The sequence below is a fragment of the Pseudophryne corroboree genome, chromosome 2 (assembly GCF_028390025.1).
Source record: "Pseudophryne corroboree isolate aPseCor3 chromosome 2, aPseCor3.hap2, whole genome shotgun sequence".
Classification (NCBI taxonomy): Eukaryota; Metazoa; Chordata; class Amphibia; order Anura; family Myobatrachidae; genus Pseudophryne; species Pseudophryne corroboree.
The window spans coordinates 889,492,951-889,511,960 of NC_086445.1; positions in this window are offsets into that span (position 1 = coordinate 889,492,951).

Sequence of the window (19,010 nt, forward strand, 5' to 3'; positions counted from 1 at the left end):
CCACCCAGAAACGACCACTTCATGTCAATCACTCTGCGGCCAGCAGTGCGACTGGAAAGCTTCGCTAGACCTTGTGTGAAACTACTTCAGCTGTTGTGAAAGTACATCGCGTGTGCATTGCGGCGCTTACGCATGCACAGATGTGCCGCTTTTTTTACTAAAACGCTGCGCAGTGAACGAAAACAGCTAGCAAACAACTCAGAATGACCACCAATGTCAGGTACAGAGGGATCTACCTTGGGCTATGTTTGCACAGACATTATCCAGTATAGCTGAATGGATAATTCCTACTCCATCTGTACCAGGGATAGGTTACACTATTAACCCTTACATGCAGCTCCCTACTTATGGTATATCATTTCCAGCACCTTCTCAAAAGCAGGCTGATAAACCGAGGGTAAGTAAATCCTCACCTTCACAGGCTACACATGAGGCAGAGGAGAATTAATCAGAAGATGAAAGCTCAATTAAATCTACTTTGGCATACAAAGAGGAGGAAGAAGGTCTCAGCTCAATGGATATAGCTGAGTTAATTAGAGCTATGAAAAAGTAGATATGCATGTGATTCAATTAGTGTGAAAATCTACATTACCTTTGCCTTCAACATCATTAAATGATGTCACGGATAGGAGAGTGGATGGGTTTAAAAAAATTTTTTTTCCCTGTCTGGGGCAGTCATAAGACCTGCCATGGCTTCTGCTTGGATGGCAAAGGCAGTACATGCCTGGGCTGATACATTGGAGGGGGATTTTCCAGTATCTAGTAGAGAACATAAATCCCATATAGCTAATATAAAGCAGGCTGCAATATTCTTGGATGAAGCAGTATTAGATATGGGTACTATCACCTCCAGGGCATCAGCTTCAACAATAGCTGCTCGTAGGGCAATATGGTTGCGTATGTGGAAGGCGGATTCAGAATCCAAAAAGGTTTCGGAATCTTTACCTTTCTCTGGAAATATCATTTTTGGTAAGGAATTAACAGATATTCTGGAGTCAGAAGCAGACAAGGTCAAGTGTCCTTCCACATACACACACAAACCTAAAGTTCCGGTGTTTTGGCCCTTTCGGTCTCAAAGAAAAGTTAAGGGGAAAAGTGATCGCAAGCCCCAATACAACAAGTCTGATAAGACTAAAAAGCATTGGGCTACCAGAGGACCGGCTTCCAAATCAGAAGACAAGCCATCAGCCTGATGGTGTGGACCTCCACTTGGGGGATCCCAGGGTGGGGGGCCGACTTCTTCAGCTTGCACAGATTTAGCAGCAGTCTATGACAGATGCTTGGGTGCAGGAAGCGGTATCTCTAGGTTATGCTTTTCCCTTCAAGAAGCATCCTCCTCGAAGGTTTTTCTTTACCAGCCCATCTCAGGTAGAGGCGAAGGCCAGGGCTTTGCAAGAAACAGTTCAGAAATTGCTTCAGTCAGGAGTAATTATTCCAGTTCCCCCTTCATAATGAGGACTGTTATGATTCCAGCACTCTGGTCAGAGGAGATCTTATGGCAAGGACCGGAGCACTGGAACGGAATGCTGGGGAAGGGAGCAGGACAGGAAAATAGCCCCTGGCGCCCTAACTCTGTTGTCTCACCCGTGTTGTCAGAAATCCCCTGCGAGACTATGGTTTCTTGAGCCCTTGGCAGCCGCGTTTGAAGGGCGGATTATGTCTGCCCAACTTTGATGCCCCCCGGTCTTAATGAGAGACAAAGGGAAACCTGAGACAGGGTGATAACAAGAGGCCCTCTAACTAAACAACCAGGCCAGGGGCTAAGCAAACTCAAAACTATAATATGTGCGGAGAAACCGCCAAGGAAAAGGACAACCAAAATATCCACTTGTCCAATTCTCCTACCCGGCACCGCCGAGTACCACAAAATATAAAAGGTAAAGCGGCTGAGCCGCAACACACGGCAGAGCCGCAACTCACGAACACCACTGGATATAAAACAATGATCAGTCAGGACTCCAGGGACGAGATGGTAACTCCCGAGTACAGGACTTCTGAGGACTGGAATGACCGGATACAGCAGGACTGGCAAAACAGACTCTCAGCAAACAAAGGCAGCATGCAGGAAGCTATTACCAGCGTCTGTGAGAAGCCCTGGGAGTGTACTTAACAGGGAGTCCTCCAATCAGCTGTTTAGAGGCTGATTGGACTAAATGCCGTGCAGCTGCCTTGCTGCACGGCCAGAGAACAGGTGAACGCATTAAATCCTAAAGCCCAGCAACGGGGAACGCGGTCTGCCAGTGGCGTCCCCGTTGCTAGGGTCCGTGCGGCTTCAGCGCGCCCGGCGTCTAGCGTTGCTAGGGAGCCGGCGGCTGTACGTGCATGGCGTCCCTAGTTGCTAGGCGCCGGGTCGCGTGGACAAGCGGACCCCGGCGCCTAACAGTACCCCCTCCTTGAGGAGGGGTCAAGGAACCCCTAAAGCCAGGTTTCCGAGGAAATTCCCGAAAAAATGCCCTCTTGAGCCTCGGGGCATGAAGATCCTTATCCAGGACCCAAGACCTTTCCTCCGGACCATAGCCTCTCCAGTGAACCAGAAAATAAAGCCGGCCCCGGGACAATTTGGAATCGAGAACCTTCTCCACCAAGAACTCCTGTTGTCCCTGTACATCCACCGGAGATCTACCCTGAGAGATCCTCCGAGGAAATCTACTGGAAGAAACGTATTGTTTCAACAGGGAACAATGAAACGTATTTCCAATCCTGAGAGATCTTGGTAAACGTAACCGAAAGGCAACTGGGTTAACTCTTTTAATAATAAGAAATGGCCCAATAAATTTGGGTCCCAATCTTGCCGAGGATTGTCGAAGCCTGATGTTACGAGTCGACAACCATACCCTATCTCCCACCTTAAAAGTGCAAGGACGTCGGAGCCTGTCAGAAAATTTCTTCTCTCGAAAGGCCGCTTTTCTGAGAGCAAGGTGCACTTTTTTCCAAATGGCTCTGAGATGGGAGGTTAAGGTTAGCGAGGAGACTGAGGAATGATGAAAAAAAGAATTAGCTCTGGGGTGAAAACCAAAAACTGAAAAGAATTTAGTGGAGGAATGACAAGAATTATTGTAAGCAAACTCCGCCAACGGAAGAAACTCGGACCAATCATTCTGGAGTTTGGCAGAATACAAGCGCAAATACTGTTTCAATGATTGGTTAACTCGCTCGGTTTGCCCGTTGGATTGTGGGTGGTAACCGGATGTTAACGACAATTTCATCTTTAATGAGGCACAAAAACATTTCCAGAATTGTGCGATGAATTGTGGACCCCGATCAGAAACAATATCAGTAGGCAACCCATGAAGTCTGAAAACATGGCGGAGAAACAAAACTGCCAACCCTTGGGCAGAAGGCAATCGGGGGAGAGCAATAAAATGAGCCATCTTGCTAAAACGGTCCACTACCACCCATATGACTCGGAATCCGGCTGAAAGGGGAAGGTCAACCACAAAATCCATGGAAATATGGGACCATGGCCTGAGAGGAACATTTAAGGGCATACGTTGCCCGATAGGCAAGGAACGGGGAACCTTATGCTGTGCACAAACCTGACATGAATAAACAAACTCCTTAACGTCTTTAGAAAGACCAGGCCACCATACTGAGCGAGAGACTAACTCCAAAGTCTTAGAGATTCCCGGATGCCCGGAAACTTTGTTATCATGGAATTCCGTTAAAACAATAGCTCTCAAAAACTCAGGGACGTAAAGACGACCAGCAGGAGTATTTCCAGGAGCTTGGTGTTGAAGCTGTTTTAACTGGGTAAATAAATCTTGTGTGAGGCCTGCCCAGATGACCAAAGATGGAAGTATGGGAGTAACAGGACTGTTATTGTGAACCGGAAGAAAGCTGCGTGACAGGGCAGGACAAGCCTTAGTATTCTTGGAACCAGGCCTGAAAGTGATTATAAATTTGAAACGAGTAAAAAATAAAGCCCAACGTGCCTGCCGGGCATTAAGCTGTTTAGCCGATACGATGTATTGCAGGTTTTTATGGTCAGTCAATACTGAAATAGCATGTTTTGCTCCCTCCAGCCAATGCCTCCACTCCTCGAAAGCCCACTTTACCGCCAGTAGCTCCCGATTACCAACGTCATAGTTGGATTCAGCGGAGGAGAATTTCCTGGACATAATGGCACAAGGATGTAACTCCAGAGACTCCGGATCCTTTTGAGAAAGGATAGCCCCCACTCCAACCTCCGAGGCATCAACCTCCACAACAAAGGGCAACTCCGGATTGGGATGTCTGAGGACTGGAGCCGAGACAAAGGCTTGTTTCAAGGCCCGGAAGGACAACTCAGCTTCACGCGACCAGTTGGTAGGATCCGCTCCTTTCTTTGTCAGAGCTACAATGGGAGCAACCAGGTCAGAAAAAGAATGAATGAACCTCCTATAATAATTTGCAAACCCTAAAAAGCGCTGAATTGCTTTTAAATTGGTGGGTTGCGCCCAACTAAGGATGGCCTGGAGCTTCTTTGGTTCCATGGAAAATCCCCGAGGGGAAATAATGTACCCTAAAAAAGATACTTCCGTGACATGAAACTCACACTTCTCCAGCTTGGCATATAAATGATTCTCACGTAACTTTTGAAGAACCAGACGCACCTGGGTAACATGTTGTTCCATTGATACAGAATAAATCAGGATGTCGTCTAAGTAAACGACCACGAATTTCCCTAGGAAGTCACGGAGCACATCGTTAATGAGGTCTTGAAAAACTGCTGGAGCATTAGACAAGCCGAACGGCATCACCAGGTACTCGTAGTGACCCGACTGAGTACTGAAGGCCGTTTTCCACTCATCTCCAGATTTAATTCGGATGAGGTTGTACGCTCCTCTAAGGTCAATTTTAGAAAAAATCACAGCAGAACGTAACTGATCAAAGAGTACAGAAATCAACGGCAAAGGATAGGTGTTTTTAACTGAGATCTTATTCAGGGCTCTAAAATCAATGCAAGGTCTAAGCGAGCCATCCTTTTTCTCCACAAAGAAGAAGCCTGGACTTAAAGGAGATTTTGATGGTCTAATAAATCCTTTCTCAAGGCTCTCCTTTACATAATCATTCATAGCCGCAGTTTCTGGCCCGGATAATGCATATAATCTTCCCTTTGGCAATGCGGCACCAGGAATTAACTCAAAAGCACAATCATAAGGCCGATGGGGAGGCAGAATGTTCGCATTGCCTTTGGAGAAAACATCAGCAAACTCCTGGTATTCCACCGGAATGGGTTCTGGAATGATAGCTGCTACTCTGACTGGAAACGTGATACATTCCTTATCACAAAAAGTACCCCATTGTGAAATCTCCCCCGACCGCCAATCAATGGTGGGATTATGAAAGGCCAGCCAAGGGTGACCCAGAACAACTGGAACTGCTGGGCAATGTGTAAGAAAGAACTCGATTTTCTCGGAATGTAGAGCTCCTACTCATAGGCGTGCGCAGCTCATTTTATTAGGGGGTGCACCGTCGGAGGGGTGTGTCTAGCACCGCCTTTTGGGCGTGTCTAGCACCATCTATTGATGGTCAATGCAATATAAAATATCCACCCTTGTACCAATCCTAATAAAGCAGATACATTGTCAGATGTTGTGGTGTGCCCCAAACAAACAGCCCTGATGGCACTCACTGCAATTACACTGCTCCTCCTCAGCCTGGTCTGGCTCCCCCTCTCTTTCCCCTGCAAGCTGCAGCAGCTTACTTACAAGTCAGTCACTCACTGACACTGACAGTCACAGACTAGTACTCCTGCTGCTGGAAAAACGAGTGACGTGTCAATGTTGCTGCCGACCGCCTGCCAGTATTGAATTTGTCTTCCTAAGAGGAACGCTGACTGCATGCTGATCCTCATCAGTGGCTGGCATTGGCATAGCATAGAAGGAAAGAGGTGGGCGTGTGGCGGGTGGGCGTGCGAGCAGCATGACGTAATCACGTCACATCATGCTGTTTTTGTACATGGAGGTGGAGCCGGGAGTTTGAAAGCCGGTGGCAGTGGCACCCTTGATTAACCCAGGCATCCGGTCAGTAATGCAGTCCTGACAGGGTGCAGCGCAGAGGGGACAGTAATCAGCCTGCTCGGCTATCGCTGCCTCAGGCATGTGAGATCGGGTGCCAGACATTAGGGGGTGCCTGTGCGCACCAGGCACCCCCCCTGCGCACACCTATGCTCCTACTGTAAGTAGTACAGGGGGTGTACGGAGAGAAATAATCCCATTAGACAGCGGACTCCCATCTAAGCCATGCATGGTGACACACCTACCCAAAGGTAACTGAGGAATGCCTAAGGCCTTAGCCCAAGTTAAATCCATAAAGTTTCCTGCAGCTCCACTGTCAACAAAAGCCGACACCGAAGAACTGAGGCTGCCAAAGGAAACTTTAACTGGGACTAAAAGGGAGTTATTCGAGGAGATAAGCTGCAGACCTAGGTGAACCCCCTCACAATTCACCTGGTCAAAGCGTTTCCCGACTTGTTCGGACAATTACGAGCAAAATGTCCCTTACCCCCACAGTACAGACAAAGACCAGAATTTTGCCTTCTGGCTCTTTCTTCAGGAGACAGCCGGGAGAGACCCATCTGCATGGGCTCCTCTACGTCTTCAGGAATGGAATATACACACGGAGTTGACCTTACAGGTGCTCCTTTTTCAGCCCTCCGCTCTCTGAGACGACGATTAATCTTAATAGAAAGCTCCATGAGTTTATCGAGAGTCTCAGGAGCGGGGTACTGAAGGAGACTGTCTTTTATAGACTCTGATAAGCCGAGGCGAAACTGACTGCGCAGGGCTGGGTCATTCCAGCCACAGTCGTTCGACCAACGGCGAAACTCCGTACAATAAACCTCCGCAGGATTTCTACCCTGTCTGAGAGCGCGCAACTGACTTTCAGCGGACGCCTCTCTATCAGGGTCATCATACAAGAGCCCTAAAGACTCAAAAAAAGCGTCAACTGACAACAATGCCGGATCCTCTGCTCTTAAACCAAATGCCCAGGTCTGAGGATCCCCCTGGAGCAAAGAAATAATAATCCCGACCCGCTGGGATTCAGTACCCGAGGAAGTCGGTCTTAAACGAAAATAAAGTTTACAGGATTCTTTAAAATTAAAAAACTCTTTTCTATCACCAGAAAAACGGTCAGGCAAATGCATCTTTGGTTCAGGGACTACCCTTGGGGAAGCTCGCAAAAGATCTTCCTGCGACTTCACCCGAAGAGAAAGATCCTGAACCATCTGAGTAAGTTCTTGAATCTGGCTGACTAAGAGCTGACCAGGTTTTGGCCCTAAACCTGTTGGATTCATGAGGCCGATAAACTCTCACAAAACTGAATGAGAAAAAATTAAACCCCGTTTAATTTTAAGTTTTGGTTTGGCCGGTAATAATGTTATGATTCCAGCACTCTGGTCAGAGGAGATCTTATGGCAAGGACCGGAGCACTGGAACGGAATGCTGGGGAAGGGAGCAGGACAGGAAAATAGCCCCTGGCGCCCTAACTCTGTTGTCTCACCCGTGTTGTCAGAAATCCCCTGCGAGACTATGGTTTCTTGAGCCCTTGGCAGCCGCGTTTGAAGGGCGGATTATGTCTGCCCAACTTCGATGCCCCCCGGTCTTAATGAGAGACAAAGGGAAACCCGAGACAGGGTGATAACAAGAGGCCCTCTAACTTAACAACCAGGCCAGGGGCTAAGCAAACTCAAAACTATAATATGTGCGGAGAAACCGCCAAGGAAAAGGACAACCAAAATATCCACTTGTCCAATTCTCCTACCCGGCACCGCCGAGTACCAGAGAGGACTTGTGGAAGCAGAACCCTCCGCAAATGCTCCAAACACAAAATATAAAAGGTAAAGCGGCTGAGCCGCAACACACGGCAGAGCCGCAACTCACGAACACCACTGGATATAAAACGGTGATCAGTCAGGACTCCAGGGACGAGATGGTAACTCCCGAGTACAGGACTTCTGAGGACTGGAATGACCGGATACAGCAGGACTGGAAACAGACTCTCAGCAAACAAAGGCAGCATGCAGGAAGCTATTACCGGCATCTGTGAGAAGCCCTGGGAGTGTACTTAACAGGGAGTCCTCCAATCAGCTGTTTAGAGGCTGATTGGACTAAATGCCGTGCAGCTACCTTGCTGCACGGCCAGAGAACAGGTGAACGCATTAAATCCTAAAACCCAGCAACGGGGGACGCGGTCCGCCAGTGGCGTCCCCATTGCTAGGGTCCGTGCGGCTTCAGCGCGCCCGGCGTCTAGCGTTGCTAGGGAGCCGGCGGCTGTACGTGCACGGTGTCCCTAGTTGCTAGGCGCCGGGTCGCGTGGACAAGCGGACCCCGGCGCCTAACAAGGACAGGGTTTTTACTCCAACCTATTTTTGGTTCAGAAGCCATATGGATCCTTTCGGCCCATTCTCAATTTCAAACTGCTGAACAAATACATTTGGGTACCTCGGTTTCACATGGAGACGTTACGGTCCATTATTTTGGCCTTGGAGCCAGGAGATTATATGGTATCCCTGGATATACAGGATGCTTACCTACATGTTCCTATAGCACTGTCCCATCAGTGTTATATCAGGTTTGCTATCCTCCAACAGCATTTTCAGTTCCAGCCTCTACCCTTTGGGTTGGCCACAGCCCCCAGAGTATTTATCAAGATTATGGTGGTTATGGCATCTTATCTCCACCAGCAGGGGATAAGAATTTTCCCATAACTTGATGATCTTTTAATCCTGGAACAGTCACAGGAATTGCTCGTATGTCATCTCCAACAGACAATAATATGTCTACAGAGACATGGGTGACTCATAAATTGGGCAAAATCGTCTTTAGTTCCATCACGGAATGACTCACAGTACTGGATGACTCACGGTACTGGATTCAGGTTTGCAGAGAGTATTTTTTACCTTGGAACAAGATATCCAAGGTACAGTTAAGGATTCAAGACTTGCTACACAGTCAAACGGTATCCATTCATGCAGCAATGCAAGTGATGGGTTTGATGGTGTCAACATTCAACATGGAGTATGCACAATTTCACTCGAGGCCTCTACAGTGTCTGATTCTTGCCAAATGGAATGGGTTACATCAGACAATAAAGACACAGACCATGATACTTTCAGTAAAAGTAAAAAGGTCATTAGCCTGGTGACTACAGACATCCCATCTGGACAAGGGGAGACCCTTTTGGATATCAGATTGGGAGATTCTGACAACAGATGCCAGTCTCCAGGGCTGGGGAGCAGTGTCTGGAAGGTTGTGCTTCCAGGGACAATGGACCAAAGAAGAAAGTTGCCTGCCAATAAATGTATTGGAACTTTGGGCCATATACATGGCACTGATTCAGGCAAAGGACATTATTCAAGGAAAACCAGTCCACTCGGACAATGCGACGGCAGTAGCTTACCTCAACCATCAGGGAGGAACTTGCAGCCAAAAAGCAATGAAGGAGGTAAGTCACATAATAAAGTGAGCAGAACTTTGTCATCCAGCCTTGTCCGCAGTGTTCATCCCGGGAGTCCTAAACTGGGAAGCAGAATTTCTCAGTCGACACACCATTCAAGCAAGCAAACTGGCTCTACATCCGGAGGTCTTCCAGACTCTAGTAGACAAATGGGGGTTGCCAGATATAGATCTCGTGGTGTCCCGTCAGAACAACAAAGTGGCCGCATACAGATCAAGAACAAAGGATTCAAGAGCAATCATTGTGGATGCCTTGTCAGTGAAATGGGACTTTCATCTAGCTTATGAGTTTACTCCAATCACCTTGTTACCCAGGGTGGTGAGAAAAATAAAGCACAGAAAGGGTGCTGTGATACTAATAGCTCCAACTTGGCCCAGAAGGCATTGGTATATGGATCTGCAGAGAATGTCGATAAATGCTCCATTTCAGCTCCCTCAGCGCCCAAACCTACTGATGCAGGGTCCTTGTTATCACAGATATCTGGATCGACTGTCACGGCGTGGCTCTTGATACCTCTATCCTGAAATCAAGAGGATTCTCTCAGGTAATTCAAACAATGCTCAGAGCAAGGAAACCTTCCTCAGCTCGGATTTATCACCGAATATGGCAAGCCTATATTCATTGGTGCAGTAAAAGAAAGGTGGACCCTAAGTCTTTCAGAGTTTCCAGGGTCTTAGCATTCCTTCAGGCAGGAATGGATAAAGGTTTGAAGGTGGCTTTCTTGACAGTGCAAGTATCGGCATTGACTGTATGGTTCCAAAAGAAAATTGCCAACTCACAGGATGTGTGTACTTTTTTCCAGGGAATGCTGCACATTCAGCCTCCATTTGTTCCACCTTCAGTACCGTGGAACTTATGTTTAGTCCTGAAAGCTCTTCAAGTTGCCCCATTTGAACCACTTAATAGAGTAGATCTTAAATGGTTGACAGCTAAAGTGCTCTTTCTCCTGACTATGGCATCAGCTAGAAGAGTATTAAATTTAGGGGCGCTGTCATGTTTTTCCCCATTTCTGTTTTTTTATCAAGATAGAGCAGTTCTTAGAACTAGATCTGGTTATCTTCCTAAGGTGGTATCTAAATTCCACCTTAATGAAGAAATTGTAGTTCCGGCTTTTCAGGTACCGGGACTTTCTGTGGGAGATGCATCACTGGACGTAGTCCATGCATTAAGGATCTACGTGGATCGCACCAGTGCCATCAGAAAGACAGATTCTCTCTTCATTCTCTATGTATTTCACAAGAGAGGATGGCCTGCTAGTAGACGCTGGCAAGATGGCTTCGGATGACGATTCCAGAAGCATATTCTCAAGCTGATCTCCCTCTGCTTACTCTACTCATAAGGTAGGTCCTTCATGGGCAGCACAATGTGGTGCTTCAGCAGAACAGATATGTAAGGCAGCCACATGGTCTTCCATTAACACATTCATTAGACATTATGCCTTGGATACCTTTGCCTCTCATGAAGCTGAATTCGGGCGAAGGGTTCTCCTGTATAATCAGGAGCGTCCCCACCACTAAATTGCTTTGGGAAATCCCATTGTTATCCTGTGGATAACCTGTGGACCCTGCTGGAGAAATATACGTTATGGTAAGAACTTGCCGTTGATAACGGTATTTCTCCTAAGTCCACAGGATCCACAGGGATCCCACCCTGACGAATCTTATTTGAGGATCCTTCTACTCACTAACCTCTTCCTTCTTGTATGGAAGGGTGTGCATGTGTATTCTTCTCGCCTGATTAGGGCTCTACATAATGTTCCTGCCTTCTGCTTTGGAATACAACTGATTTGCCTGAGCCAGTGGGCCCGTTGCATCCTGGATCAAAGCCAGAAAGCTTTGATCAATTGGTGCCAATCCGCTGACGCTCCATCATATCCCATTGTTATCCTGTGGATCCTGTGAACTTAGGAGAAATACCGTTATCAACGGTAAGTTCTTACCATAACTTATATTTTTATTTATTTATTTTTGCCTGATTTAGTATATAACACACAAATACTGTCTGTCTTTGATGCAGAGTTGAGCTTAGATTAGGGGTGGGCAAAATACGGCACGCGGGCCGGATGCGGCCCGCAAACCGATCCTGCCCGGCCCACTGCCTCCCACCAGCGAGCAATGACAAGCGGCCCGACCGGCTGAGCTGCTTGTCATTGCTCTGCACTGCAGTACCTCCAAGCTGCCAGCGGCGCCTCTCTCCCCTGCTGCTCCTGCTGCTGCGTTGTAGCAGCCTCCTCCAGAGTCCCCAGTGACAACGGCTGTGTTCAGCCGAGAAGGGGGCGGGGCTACACAGCACCTCCGGGGGCAGAGCTACACGGGACAAGAGCCAGACTGCTACAGATCCATCCTTCCTGCCACTGCCAGCCAGATCAGTAAGTTAATGGGAAAAGTGAAAGAAAGTGTGTGTGTGTGTGTGTGCATATATTTGTGTGTGCGGGCAGTGGCGTCAGACTGTTTTTAGGTTTGAGGGAGAGATCTTTAGCTCTCGCTGGACCAACCCCTCCCGTGTTCTGTCACCATGTCACCCCCATGTTCTGTCACTATGTCACCCCCCCCCCCGTGTTCTGTCACTGTGTCACCCCCCCCGTGTTCGGTCACTGTCACCCCCTCCGTGTTCTGTCACTATGTCACCCCCCCCGTGTTCTGTCACTGTCACCCCCCCGTGTTCTGTCACTATGTCACACCCCCCCGTGTTCTGTCGCTATGTCACCCCCCCGTGTTCTGTCACTATGTCACACCCCCCCGTGTTCTGTCACTATGTCACACCCCCCGTGTTCTGTCACTATGTCACACCACCTGTGTTCTGTCACTATGTCACCCCCCCCCCGTGTTCTGTCACTGTCACCGCCCCCCCTCCCTGTGTTCTGTCACCGTGTCACACCCCCCATGTTCTGTCACCGTGTCACCCCCACCGTGTTCTGTCACTGTGTCACACCCCCGTGTTCTGTCACCCCCACTGTGTTCTGTCACCGTGTCACCCCCACCGTGTTCTCTCACCGTGTCACCCCCACCGTGTTCTGTCACCGTGTCACACCTTTCCCCAGGGGCCATAAGACACTGGATAATTTGCTTGCTGCACAATAATTATCCTAAATAAAATGTTAATGTGTAAAAAGGCTCTCTACCTGCCGTAATGTGTGTAAAAGGGGCTCTACCTGGTGTAATGTGTGTAAGTGGCGCTGTTTGGCGCAATTTGAATAATGGAGACTATTGTGCAGCCTAATATGAATCTGTATTATTTTTTGCCCACACCCCTTCCACATGAAGCCACGTCCCTATATTTTTGGCAAGTGGGACGAGCTGCTATTTTGTATGTGGCCCTCGGATACTGACAGGAAATGTCAAGTGGCCCCTCAGCTGAAATAATTGCCCACCCCTGGCTTAGATGCACCCACCTCCAAACTGTAAGGGGTAAATTTACTAAGGTTGGAGTTTTGTAGAACTGGTGATGTTGCCTGTAGCAACCAATCAGATTCTACTTAACATTTATCTAGCTGCTTTTAGAAGATAATAGATAGAATCTGATTGCTTGCTATAGGCAACATTACCAGTTGTAAAAAATCCAGTTGTAAATCTGTCCTGCTCATTTTAATTCACCCTCCCTCTGCAATGCAAAGTACTGTAGTTTTTCCTTCTAGCTGGATTTACTCTAAATGGTAAGGTGCTGATGCATAGTGGAGAGTATGTCCATTTGTGGAGCACTTAGTAGCATGTGTGTTTTTGCACTGTGCATACACTGTTACCAAGCATATGCAAGCGGGGTCAAACTGGCCCATAGGGATACAGGGGAAATCCCTGTTGGGCCCCAGTGCCTGCGGCCCCCAACCCCACCTCTAATGCCAGGTTCCACACTGTGCACTCGCATTACACATTGTTATTCTATTAGAGCATCAGTTACCATTTAGTGGTTGCATTAAAAGGCATCCATGTTTTCTGCAGGTTATGTCCTCTCTAATGGTTTACCAAGTCTCTTAACCACTTAACTGACAATTTTTTCACCAAAAACTGCTTCAAAATTGTCAGGTTTTTTTATGAGTAAATTAGGAGAAGAACATGAATTTAACCCTATCCAAAATGATTTTAGTTAAAAAAAAATTATATATACAGGTATTTTTAAAAATAATATTTTTTTGTTCAAACATCAGAACACCGACCGGGAATATCGTGACCATCAGAACATCGGTAACATTGTGACCATCGCAACTTTAGTTGTTACACCCTGGACAGCTGCCAGGTACACGGGGGGCTAGGGGGAGCGCTTGGGGGGGGGGTTGGTTTACACTTACCAGCGGCTGCTATTGTCTGCAGCCACTGGAAGTGGGGGATCCTGCCATGCTAATCGATCAGCAGTGATTGGCAGCGTGGCAATCAGTGGGGGAGAGTGCAGGGTGGCAGAGGGAACTTCCGGTAACTCTGACAGCAGCAGCAGAGGGAAGTTTCCCTGGCCTGCCGCTGCAAACACTGGGGCAGATGTATTAACCTGGAGATGGCAAAAGGAAGTGATAAACCAGTGATAAGTGCAAGGTGATAAATGCACCAGCCAATCAGCTCCTAACTGTTCATTTACATATTGGAGTTGATTGGCTGGTGCGTTTATTACCTTGCAGTTATCACTGGTTTATCACTTCCTTATGCCATCTGCAGGTTAATACATCTGCCCCACTGTCTATCTGACAGGTCGCATCCTGTGCGACCAGGTCAGATAAAGCACTTGCAGGCATTGACACAACTGATGCGACCATGCCAGGCAAGTGGTTATGCATGGGCCCTTATCACCGCATTTCCCCAGTGGGACCCTCATGCCCCAGGCCAAAACTGTATGGGTGATACAGAATCTGTATATGGACTGTAAACTGCCATGAGGGGCCACCTCATCCATTCCCACAGGATCCTCCTCAATAAGCATCCCACTCATAGCTGTATCTAGGGGTTTGGTTGGCACTCACATCACTGGGGACCGATAACACTGATTCCAGACCACTGCTTCCCAGCAGCACTTCCTGTAGTTTGATTTCCTGCAGTGCAGCAGAGCAAATGACATGTAAAAATGTTGTGAGATTGTAGCCTGTCAGAGGCAGAGGAGCCAGTGGAGAAGAATGAGAGCACAAGAAGGCGATCTACCTGTAGTACATTATCTGCATTTATTGTGGGAGTGAGGGGATAGAGCATATTTAACAACTTCCAGATTGGAGTAGCATAAAAAAGAAAATACAGACAGGATAGTACAGCCCTGTAACAGGGCTTTATGGTGGCCTGTGATGGTCACCCCCCCTAAGTGCATAATGTCATGCTGAGGGAGCAGGGCTGTCAGCTGCTGGGAAGAACAGTACTTCCCAGATTATCCCAATTCCTTAGGATGTTCTGGGAGGCTGTGCAAGTTGCAGTGTGCAAGTCTGAAATGTCTAAAGGATGCTCCGGGCTGCACTGCATCAGTGATACTGGTTTCTGTTCCAGGAACTGTGCTCGTCAAATGCAGCAATCGTGGGGCAGCAGTTATGGCCCTGGGAGAACATGGTATAAAATATGGGGGGGAGCATTAAAAGCAATTACAGAAGGGGTGGTTGGCGAGACTGATAAGAAGCATATAAGGAGATAATGAGCACAATGAAAAAAAAAAATTCAGAGGAGCACAATAAAGAGAACATAGATAATGTGGAGCACAATCAAGAACATATGGGGAGGAGAGTACAAGGTCAAGCTTCAAAAAGATAGGGTTTTTTAGAGTTTAGTAAAGAGATCTTTTTTGCAGTCCCATAGACAGCTAATGTAGGTTGACCATAGTGCGTACCTCCATGTTAAACATCCCTGCTACTAAAAAAAGCTGCAATCCTCCAAAAACTGTATCCCAATTTAGCTCATTTTGTTCGATAACTAGGCCTCATGGAATGACTGGAGACAATAGAACTGACAACATAAATAATAAGTAAAGTTGAGCAAAAACTTCAAAGATAATACTTAAAGTATTCTAAATTTCCACATTCTACCCCAACCACCAGGATAATAATGAAAGTATTCCAAATGTTACCAGTTCTACCCCAACCACCAGGCTAATAATAAAAATATTCTGAATGTTCCCAGTTCTACCTCAATCACACTACACAGTACAGTTAAATGAGTGTTACAGCCCCATTTACATTCATATATTGTATAAAACAATAGAGAATAGCGCCTAGGTAAATTCAATAAGAGCTCTTAAAATAGAGGAAGAATAATGACTCTTTAGTCAAACCTAACACTCCTCACAAGTAAGTGAGTGGCAGCTCTTAAACAATATGAAGATAAATATTTAAAAAATGAAGTATAAAAAGCGCCTAATAGTGTCGGTGAATCACTCTTCGTGAATATAAACGTGATGATAAAACAGACAAAGTATAACAACTTAGCTGCGGATATTTCTGGTAGATGACTCTTAGAAGCCGGACATGTAAAGGAGAGAAAAATTTGACATAGTGTGTACTGTTTTAAAATTTCACAGGTGTTTAAAAACCAATTTAGGAACTATGCTGGTTCCAAATTTTTAGTAAAAAACTATATTGGTTAAAAACAATAACAATTTAATGAACACACTCCTGCCATACATGCAGGTTACATATATAGACAATACATAGTAAAAAAAGGGTTTAAGGACGTATATAGCAGCTCATTCAGTTGTAAATGTAGATATTAATCGTACAAGATTATGAAGTATAGCAGGCTTATCTGTCCACATATAGAAACTTTGGGATAGAATTCATCCGTAAATGCAAGTATCAAACGTACAAGATAAAATATAAAAGCATAGCTTATCTGTCCACGGATGGGAAGTCAGAGGGGTGAGCATCCAGTCCCTGTCCCAACGCGTTTCGTCCTGAGATGAGGACTTCTTCATTTACAACTGAATGAGCTGCTATATACGTCCTTAAACCCTTTTTTTACTATTTATTGTCTATATATGTAACCTGCATGTATGGCAGGAGTGTGTTCATTAAATTGTTATTGTTTTTAACCAATATAGTTTTTTACTAAAAATTTGGAACCAGCATAGTTCCTAAATTGGTTTTTAAACACCTGTGAAATTTTAAAACAGTACACACTATGTCAAATTTTTCTCTCCTTTACATGTCCGGCTTCTAAGAGTGATCTACCAGAAATATCCGCAGCTAAGTTGTTATACTTTGTCTGTTTTATCATCACGTTTATATTCACGAAGAGTGATTCACCGACACTATTAGGCGCTTTTTATACTTAATTTTTTTTAAATTCATATATTGTAATTCTACAAAATGCTACTTTGCAAATGCAGTGCAGAATGGAATTCTGTGGAATGGCCGAACAAAAGCAGAACTACTGCATTTGTCCCTGACTCTCTAGTAAGAAGCTTCCCTGAATAAATATAGCCTCATGGACTATTAAAAGCAGATGAAGTTAGAGGGCAGTATGAGAGAATATACTGTAGAAGAGCATCTATCTGCCACAGATAAATTCTGAAAAAGATTTGGAGTTTTATATTGAACAATTCACAACAAAGATCATTGGCATTTCTATTCTACAAATGGCATAAAAGTATTTATTACACTTATTCATTTCAAATATCACAAAATATATTACCAAACTAAACAGACAATTATGCAATGCTGCAAACTGTCACTCAGATTTTTCCTGGCTCTACATTTGCATCAGTCTTACACAGAATATGTATACTATGTAATCTTGTAGTTTATAGTAGAGATGAGCGGGTTCGGTTTCTCTGAATCCGAACCCGCCAGAACTTCATGTTTTTTTTCACGGGTCCGAGCGACTCGGATCTTCCCGCCTTGCTCGGTTAACCCGAGCGCGCCCGAACGTCATCATGACGCTGTCGGATTCTCGCGAGGCTCGGATTCTATCGCGAGACTCGGATTCTATATAAGGAGCCGCGCGTCGCCGCCATTTTCACACGTGCATTGAGATTGATAGGGAGAGGACGTGGCTGGCGTCCTCTCCGTTTAGAATTAGAATAGATTAGAGAGACACTTGATTTACTAATTTTGGGGAGCATTAGGAGTACTCAGTAGTGTACAGTGCAGAGTTTTGCTGATAGTGACCAGTGACCACCACTTTTATTTATAATCCGTTCTCTGCCTGAAAAAAGCGATACACAGCACACAGTGACTCAGTCACATACCATATCTGTGTGCACTGCTCAGGCTCAGGCCAGTGTGCTGCATCATCTATATATATTATATATCTGTCTGACTGCTCAGCTCACACAGCTTATAATTGTGGGGGAGACTGGGGAGCACTACTGCAGTGCCAGTTATAGGTTATAGCAGGAGCCAGGAGTACATAATATTATATTAAAATTAAACAGTGCACACTTTTGCTGCAGGAGTGCCACTGCCAGTGTGACTAGTGACCAGTGACCTGACCACCAGTATATAATATTAGTAGTATACTATCTCTTTATCAACCAGTCTATATTAGCAGCAGACACAGTACAGTGCGGTAGTTCACGGCTGTGGCTACCTCTGTGTCGGCACTCGGCAGCCCGTCCATAATTGTATATACCAGTGACCTAACCGTGGTTTTTTTTTCTTTCTTTATACATACATACTAGTTACGAGTATACTATCTCTTTATCAACCAGTCTATATATTAGCAGCAGACACAGTACAGTGCGGTAGTTCACGGCTGTGGCTACCTCTGTGTCGGCACTCGGCAGCCCGTCCATAATTGTATATACCACCTAACCGTGGTTTTTTTTTCTTTCTTTATACATACATACTAGTTACGAGTATACTATCTCTTTATCAACCAGTCTATATATTAGCAGCAGACACAGTACAGTGCGGTAGTTCACGGCTGTGGCTACCTCTGTGTCGGCACTCGGCAGCCCGTCCATAATTGTATATACCACCTAACCGTGGTTTTTTTTTCTTTCTTTATACATACATACTAGTTACGAGTATACTATCTCTTTATCAACCAGTCTATATATTAGCAGCAGACACAGTACAGTGCGGTAGTTCACGGCTGTGGCTACCTCTGTGTCGGCACTCGGCAGCCCGTCCATAATTGTATATACCACCTAACCGTGGTTTTTTTTTCTTTCTTTATACATACATACTAGTTACGAGTATACTATCTCTTTATCAACCAGTCTATATATTAGCAGCAGACACAGTACAGTGCGGTAGTTCACGGCTGTGGCTACCTCTGTGTCGGCACTCGGCAGCCCGTCCATAATTGTATATACCACCTAACCGTGGTTTTTTTTTCTTTCTTTATACATACATACTAGTTACGAGTATACTATCTCTTTATCAACCAGTCTATATATTAGCAGCAGACACAGTACAGTGCGGTAGTTCACGGCTGTGGCTACCTCTGTGTCGGCACTCGGCAGCCCGTCCATAATTGTATATACCACCTAACCGTGGTTTTTTTTTCTTTCTTTATACATACATACTAGTTACGAGTATACTATCTCTTTATCAACCAGTCTATATATTAGCAGCAGACACAGTACAGTGCGGTAGTTCACGGCTGTGGCTACCTCTGTGTCGGCACTCGGCAGCCCGTCCATAATTGTATATACCACCTAACCGTGGTTTT